Here is an 8971-nt window from a genome sequence, read left to right as displayed (position 1 = left end):
TGACAAACACCATAATGAGAGTGGAAGTGTACAAGCTTCAAATATTCGTGTTACTGATCTGTGGTCCTTGTTCTGTAACAGGACACAAACCCCAACTGCTCACTTAGAAATAGAAATCTAAAACCAGCAACTTCTACAGCTACTCTGAACGGCCTATTACACGTTCTGATGCTAATGCAAGCAGAGAGCGACACAAGCCTGCCAAAGGCAACCAAATCTGCTGTGTGCTACCCAAGCACACGTCGCACACTAACACACAGTCTGGCTGCCATGGCATGACCATGCTGAACTGTGTACGTGCATGTGTGTTTGTACAGTTGTATAACAAACATGCTGTTTGCATAGGCTTATGTCCACAACGGTAGAAACTCCCTGTAGATACTGGGAGTTGGCTGGGAGCAAAGATGATAGGCTGGATAGTAGCAGTAAAAGTCCCTTATTTTCTGCCTCTGACTAGTCCTTATATAAATGGAGTGGGAGAATGTATGTGTGTGTAGAACTCTTTCACTTACAACTTTTTTAGTCGTCATTTTCCATCTTATCCTTTGGGTCACGACAACCTAAGCAGATTTGGTCTCGTTAGTCTAAAAGTCTAATTTTATTTTCTGTTGGTTTGCTTTAAAAAAAAAGAAAAAATAGAGAGAGAGAAAGAAAAAGAAAAGAAATCGCATACAGGCTGTGGCAACAGTTCTTGGAAATTCTCAGATTCATTAAATAAACAGACATCTATTCTTAAGTATTGTGATACAAAAGGCTGCAATGTCATACTTCACTTTCTGGGCACTGGGCGCAGCCTCTGGCTTCAGCTCCACAGGCTGCTCTAACAGGGTCAGTCTTTTGTCCTTGTAGAGTGTCACTGTATATCTCCCTCCACCCTACCCCGAGGTTTCCAGGTGACCCATCACTTTGTGTACCTCAGTCTATGGCTAACCATCTTGATCCCCTCCCCTGAAGAGACTTAATGATGACGATGTGCCAAGCATCCTGAAAAGCTTTGGATGTCTGATAAAAAGCAAAGAAAAGAACTGGCACTTTTCAGAGGTCTGGCCCAAAACACAGCTTGGCTAGTGGGACCCGGCCCTGAACAGCACCTAACATGTTGCTAGAGCAGGGCAGTTTTTCTGTCTGCGAGCAGGAACCCACTATGGCGTGGATCACATTAACCAGAGAGATTCTTGTTGATCGTCCTTTCCCTTCCTTTCCCCCCATGCTTGCAATTGCAGAATTTCCTTCAGGCAATGGAAGCAATTTACTTGCTTAAGTAACATTAGGAAAGTATTTAACGTATATTTAACAGTGTCACAGTGCAATTTAGCAGCTGGAAACAAGGAGCAAATGAGCACCATGTGCCATACCAGCTTGTAATGGGCCATCCACAAGTGATCCGTGGAGGTAGTTTAAGAATTAGTGTCTTATTCTACGTTTTAAAGAAATCCGTATTAATAAAATACTCCATCTCTCTCTCACACACGTATACAGACACGCAGAAATGTGTGTTTCACATTGCAAACTATATAGACAGAAGATGTGTTAGCCACTAATGAAACGGAGCTCTGGGAAGGACTGCAGCAGCTGTTTAAAAGCACACAGTCACACTACACAGCATGCTGGAGTGGGAAGTGAAGAGAAATATTGTATCAGGTTGTAACTACAGGAGGAATTTAGATAAGCAGAAGGAATTTAGGAAAGTAGAATGTGATCACCCACACTGAAATTTAATTAGACCTCCAGAGCTTCCACCCTCTTACAAAAGGTGTCATAGGATTGCCAGAAAAGGCGAGCAGTTACTATTCTTGTGCTTGGCAATGTACAAACACGCAAGATGATATAATTTATATCCTGAAGACTTAACAGTTTAAAGCCCCCAATTAGAGTGTCAGGAAGGAAAGTGGAGTAGAGACAAGTGGGGAGAGGTGGGTTGGGAGGAGGGAAGAGCATGTATGGTTAACTGATGGTTTTGGCCTTAGTAAGACTATTTGCAATGCTTAAGGTGCAAATGTGTGTGAGTGTATTTTCAGGATCAGAGTTTCCTTGAAAACAAGCTTGTAAAAGATGAGTTAAAATGGGGAGGAAAGGGATGGTCAGAGGATGTTGGAGAACAAACATGTATATATGAAATGTAGGTTTTCTGTAATTTTGAGGTTCCAAGTCATCTGAAAAAAGTTTCATGTTAAAGAGGCAACAGCCCCATGATTGCTGAATCCTGTCCCAAGGGAAGATGTAGAAGGGCAGAAGGGTGGAAGGCAGGACTCTGGTGTCTCAGCCAAAATGAGCTGGACATGAGTGGAGACCTGCAGTCACACATTCACTTTTTCATAGTTTCCATTAAATGTTCCACTGTAAAGATGGATTATACACTTTAACACCATGCTGAAGCATCAGTAGCTCCAGGATTTTGCTTTCCCTGGAGGTTTGCTGTTCAAGCCGGGGCAAATGTACTATGAAGTCAAAATATTTGGGGTTGAAAACCTGGCCCTAGCTGAAGTTGGTTTTAAAGATCTCTTTGACTTCACTGAAGGCCAAGTTTCACCACTGGTACTTTTATGAGACATTTTAAATTTCTGTGACATTTTAAACTGATTATTTTGCAATTGGTTTCTGAGCATCTCTTTCATGCTGGAATGTCACATTAATTCATTCTTAATTGATCCATATGCTTCCAATTTTCTAAATCCAAACAAGTCTAAAACTTGAGTAGTCAAGATAGTATCTTAAAGTTTATTACCAAAGATATAGTTTCTATGAGTTAAATCCCCTTGCAGAGGTAAGAAGCAGCAGCTTTTTGTTAAAAAAAAAAAACAACAACTCAGTACTGAATTGTACTATTTTTCCAAAGCAAGTTGTTTTAACTGTGGTTATTTAAACTGCATTTGATATCAGAGGATGTAAAGATGACTAGACACCATGGTTACTTGATTTCTGCAAGCTGCAGTTCCTTGCCAAAATATAGTTGGAAGGACTGCTCTGTAGTAAGACTATTGTTAGATGTTGTAGTCTTCTTTTTCTCTCCTGAACAATGCGAAGTATGTCCATACTGATTAAAAATATTCAAGCTCCTACTGCATGGCAGATGTAAAAACTTATAATTTAAATTCTCATTTGAAATTAAGTTTTAGTGGAAAATGCCTATCAATCTTACTTATAGACAAGAAAGATTTTTTCTACAGCTTTATAACTGTAACAATATGCAGATATGTTTTACTTCTCATTCTAGGGAAATAGGGCTTAGAATGTAGAGGGTGTTTTGAATTTACAGAGTCTGAAAGGATAAGATCATGGCTTATTTTCTGTCAGTAATGAACAGAAAAAATTGCTTCTCATACTTCCATTTGGCACTTATTTTGTATTTTCCGCAATTAAAGTGGGGTTATAGTTAAAGTGACTCTAAAAATGACACATTTATCCTCTCGCAGTGACTCCTGTATCAAATTTCCTCTGATTGTAAATCAAGAGATGATTTCACTAGCTGTCAGCACTGCAAATTCATCTTGGGATCTCAAACTGCAAGCTGCATTCTTTATGCTTATTACAACATCATTCGTAACAAAGACCCAGGAATGTGGATGTGATTGACTCTGCAAGACACAATGTATAATCCAGCCCATTCCCCCATGGCATAGCTGGGGGCATAGCAACACAAGGAAATGGGCTGACATAGCTGTGATTCAACATGCCCACCCGCGCTATTCTTTTGTAGGTGTGTTGGTGTAACTCCCTCACATGGACTTTCTAGCCCAGAATAAAGTGTCCAGGTTGGACAGCACTAAAGTAGTATGAACATCCCTTCACATGCTGAATAACCCGCAGTGACTCGGGTGCAGTCCTACCCTGCAAAATACAGATCTTCATTGAAACACAGAGATGCCCAGGCTTTAGTTTCAGTTCAGCTCTGTTTTGTCTTTAACCAGATTGAAGAGATCCCAGTGTCTGTTTTGCCAGTTCTCATGTTTGTAAGTACCTGCCCAGCTTTTCGTTTTGACTGTTTTCTGTTAGACCAATCTCCTGTTGCTCAGCTTTACCCAGTGAAACAAAGCTGCAGATGTAGGTGCTGGAGGCACAATCGTGGCACAGGCAGTAGCATGGCATGGTGCAGCAGCCCAGAAATGTTCACAGGTGCAGAAGATGGTGCCTTCCCTTTGCTAGCAAGATTTACGCTAGCAGAGGTGTACCCCTCTTGCTCTTAGTCATTTTCTGTCTTTTTACACCTTCATTTTCCAGTGTCATCAGCACCACAGGGACTCCGGTAAATCTGGCTTCCCCTAGTCATCTGTCCCACCCAGAGGTCACTGCCTGTGTGGCAGGTTTAGCAGTGTGCAGTGGTCCCAAGCTGCCACTGCTCCCTGCAGCCTCTTACCTTGAATCGTCATCAAAAGGAGATTTGTTCTCAGTTGCCAAACTGTAAGCTGGAATTGCTGAAGACATGATGTCTGCTCCACTCTCCTGAATCTGCTACAGGGAAAGGGAGCACCTTGTATCAAAGATTTGGGGTCACTGACAACCTTACAGGCTCCTACCGTTGCTTAGGGAAACTCTGCCCACAGGCACACGAGCAGGAGCCCAGGGATGCAGGATGTAGGGCACCTACACGGCTCCTCCAAGCTTCCAGCACAGTGAACTCAGACTGGCATGTTAAGAGACCAGCAACTGTATTGTGTCAAGCTTATTTATCACTAGCTCCAGGTGTGTGAGTCATTTAGCTTTACGTTTTATGTAGCAATTTAGTGTGCTGCCACCTCACCAGCCTGCTGAGACATCTTCTGGCTAATTATGCTCATTCGTTAAGCACATACTGCCATGAACGTCTCCGTGCTAGAGCAAGGGTAGTGCAAACTTAGCTGGCAAGTGAAATACAAAAATGTTTATTGTTGCAGTAGTGCTGGCACAGGAGAGAGATGTTAATGTGCATAGAGACTCAATAATAAATTAAATGTTTGACAGAGAAAAAATGAATTTGCAACATTCTTCCATCTTTCTAAGAAACTGACAGTGTGTCCTACAGCCATGGGGTCCACATGCTGACAGTTACAAAGAGGTTTTGTGAACAAACTAATATAGACTGTGTCAGCCTGCCATTAATTCTGGAGTTCCTTTTCTGGGCAGTTTGTAAAATCTAATCAATGGGGCATTTTTCAAAAATCTATGAAAATTGTGAGCGTGTAATTGTGCCTTCCTAAAATAATAACAGGGAATCTGGCAAGAGAAGGTGAAAGCTACACAATGTGCCTTTCTTCCTGGCTGCTGCTGGAATGTGTCTTGCAAGCACAAGCTTTTCCCATTATGCAATAGTCTCATGCAAAATCTTCAGTGATATAATGCTACTTGGAGAAATTGGAAACTTCAGATCCACTTGCCCTTCTCTATTCCCACAATATATACAGTGTTAATATAAAGTTAATATCATGGCTTTCCCCTTGCTTTCTCCTCACATAGTTTAACTGTTTATTGACATATTTTCCTTTTATCTCAAATTGTATGGCAGGCTCTACACATCTGAAGATGGGCTGGTTCCAGCCTCCCCATGCTTGAACTGCCTCTTGAACTTTCTCTGATTACATCATTATACATAATGATACATTATTAGTGCCATCAAGGCATGCAGAGTTGGTCACAATGCTTACACTCTGAATCAGACAGGAGCAAAAAAAGAGGGCAATAGTTTAAGTAAAGGGGGAAGTGGAGATGACATTGAGGAGGAAATTGATTGCAGAAAGCTTTATGAAATGAGCACTTAGATGAAAGAGGGCTCTGAAGGAGAGAAAAGAGCCTGTTGGACTAGAAGTTGGGGCTGTTCCAAAATGAGGCCCCTACTCAAGAAAGCATTTCTGTTCAGGGTAGTGTTTAGGCATGAAGTCAGACATTTGTTGGGCTGGGGCACATAGAGCTTAGGGAGACGTATATAAAGACACGATGAGAAGGAAGAATCAATAGGAATGTAAGTACAGGAGAGCAAGGAGGCCTCATAGCTTGTGTTCAACAGGGTCAAAGTCAGCAAAGTAATGAAATGTGTGAGGGGGAGATTAGGGTTGGTCATACCAGACGTTCAGGAGAAACTGGCTATTTGAGTGAGAAGACTTGCAGGGAGAGGTGCTGTCTTCTACCAAATAAATCAATATGCTGGTGGGGAGGGGGCAGATGAACTTTTGAGTGCACAAACTTTTCTCTGAGGCTTTAGTAGCACTGCTTGGAGACCTAGCCAAAAAGAAAAACAAATAAACACCTTTTCCACTCTCACAGGTTTTGAACTCTTCACTTCCTTAAATAAATGGCTTATTGCTTGCACCAAAGTTGTAGAGCATGGACTTGAACATGAGGCTTTTGCACTCCAGAGGAATGTTGAAGCTCTGTTTAGAAAGAGTGATAGCTGCAGATATGTCTTCATCCACAAACACCACCACAACAGATTTAAGAGATCTTGCAGACCCAAGCCTCTCATTTGATTTTGCTTATTTCTGCTTAACTGAATTGGAGCTTTCCAGCTAGCCTTATTGTGTTGTACAGCTACACAAACAGGAGGAGCAAAACTGGGAGAAAAACACAAGGCTGACTATTAGGAGGAAGAGAGCAGTGTGGGTAGGAATAAAGGAGCAGAGAACAGAGATCACCTGATGGGCATACAACTAATTTATGATAAAGGAGACAATCTGCTCTTGATTCCTTTACCATACGCTTATAGTTTGACAGTGGAGTTTGAATACACAATATCTGCCGTACTAGCATTAACTGTTATATTTTTATCTGTCTTCTGACTGCTGTATAATATGAGGATTATTTGATTTCTAAAAAGATAGATGATATAGAAGTAGAGTGTAGGCCATGGACTAGACACAGGACTCTGTTGGTGGTAAAGGCCTCAATATTCTTGATGTGTAACAGATAGTGCCTGCTTAAAGGGGCTTGTAGAATAAATATGTAGGAAAAATACCTCTGAGTACAGCCTTTCCTCCCCAGAAAAAAACAGCCTTTAAAACTTCCAACAACATTTCATTTAACTCAGATAAATAGAGCATAGTCAGAGAAAACATCTCCTGTTGTCCCAGTCTGGCCCAATCAGAGCATATTGCACACATGTGTGTGTGTTCCTATGGTGTATCTGTTCTCCACTTGCTCAAGATGCAGCTACATGATTGAGCACCCTTATATTCAATATTTCAAATTATTTTTTCTGAATATGCCACTGAATAAATGCAAATAAAGGATAGTCTCATCACATAAAAATCAGCAACTCTTGTAAAGTTGGCTTTGACACACAGCTGAGTAATGGCATCTTCACCTGTTCTTGCTAAACTTCAGGCACAGTTGGGTGTGCACGTCTAGCCCTGCCCACGCTGAAGGATCGTAAGTTAGCTTAAGTTGTGCAAAGCAATGCAACTTAGTGTACCCGTTTCAGTTCAAACTACCATCATGCACACTGACGGCTGGTAGGGGGTAACCTGTAACACCACGGTTTAACCTCTTTGTCCTTTCTCCTTAAAAGCAACCTTGTAATAAAGTTTTACTGAAAAATAGAAGTTGCCTCAGTAACAGTGGGAGGTAGAACAGAATTGAACAAAAGAAACAGACTAGTGAATAAACTGTTAGTGGAGGTGTGAGTTGCTGTGTCTTTGCCTGCACTATTTGAATCATCCAGCTTTCTTAAAATAAAATGGCTATTTATTTCAGGCTGCATCTCACAGCTACCTTAGCTGTCAGAAGTCATACATAAAAATATCCTTTCCTCCAGAGAGAGCCATTCATCACTCAACCAGTAAATATTACTCACTCCATTGATTATACTGTGATTATATTTTCTCTTTAAATGGCTGTTAGAATTGGGTATAAAAGACACATTTGTTTCTGCTATAGATAGTCTCTGTCTTTAAATGCTTCATTGTTTTGAATTAGTCATTGCAGTTTGCACAGCTGAAATGCCAAATGTGATGCCTTTCTGGGTGAAGTTTGGGAGCTGTCTCAGCCTTTCTCCTATTCATTTTTGGGCCTTCCAAGGGATCCTTCAAATCCTATACAATGAGTTTAGAAGTTATTACTGCCATCCCCTTGTACAGAGATGCAATTTGACTTTCTGCAGCACCAGAAATTCTGAAATAATTCTCCACAACAAAAAGGTCTCAGCTCAAGCGAAGCGATTTTTATCAGGTAAATAGTGTGTCGGAAGACCTGAGTACCAGACACAGCTCTTCCCTGCCTTGCTTTCTCCTCCAGTATTTCATGAGCTGTCAGCTGGGGATAGTGAAACCCCACATAAAGTAAGTGCTTTAAAATTTGCAGGTGGCAGTAAAAACTCCCTCTAATCTAGCCTGTTCCTCCAGATCTCTGTGCTTTCTAGGTATAAACCGCCAGGCAAAGAACTCCCTATAAACATTGTGCAGCCCGTGAACATTATCAACCCACAGACAACCTGCCATGTGGTTAATTAATTAGACTGAATCCTAATTAATTAAGGGGCATCCTCAGTGATTCTGTCCAGAGCCAGCTCAGATGGAGCCTAGCTCAGTAGCACTTGCACAGCCCGAGGCCTGAGCTTGCTGCCTGCCTTCACACAACGCTGTGACAACATGCAAGGGAACCATCAAAACACTGGGAGCAATCCTGAGTGTGCTATATGGTTTTTTTTCCACCACCTGGGTATCCCTACAGAGCAGAGTGCTGGCTGAGTGTAGGTCTGGCAGCCCAGCGCAAAGACTATGGACTTCTTTGTTGGCCACCTCTGTTCTTTCCAGACCCCTCTCTCTTCCCCTCCCCTACTCCTCTGACAGTACAAAGTACCAGCCAGCTGAAGTTTTACCGATTCTTTTCAGGATGCTCTCAATATCCTGCAGACCAGCAGGGGACTTTCCAGCTGCAAGCAGCCTTAGAGACCTTTGCTGTACACCAGCCTTCCCATCACTACACTTATCATCTGCAGCACAGAAGCTTTTGACAGAACTGGAGCTTGTCTTTCAAATGGCCAGTCCGTGTGGGAAGAGGTTATTCA

Source organism: Aptenodytes forsteri, unplaced genomic scaffold, assembly GCF_000699145.1.
Source record: "Aptenodytes forsteri isolate BGI_AS27 unplaced genomic scaffold, ASM69914v1 Scaffold442, whole genome shotgun sequence".
Taxonomy (NCBI): domain Eukaryota; kingdom Metazoa; phylum Chordata; class Aves; order Sphenisciformes; family Spheniscidae; genus Aptenodytes; species Aptenodytes forsteri.
The sequence above is the reverse complement of the archived record's forward strand: the minus strand, read 5'-3'. Positions refer to the sequence as shown.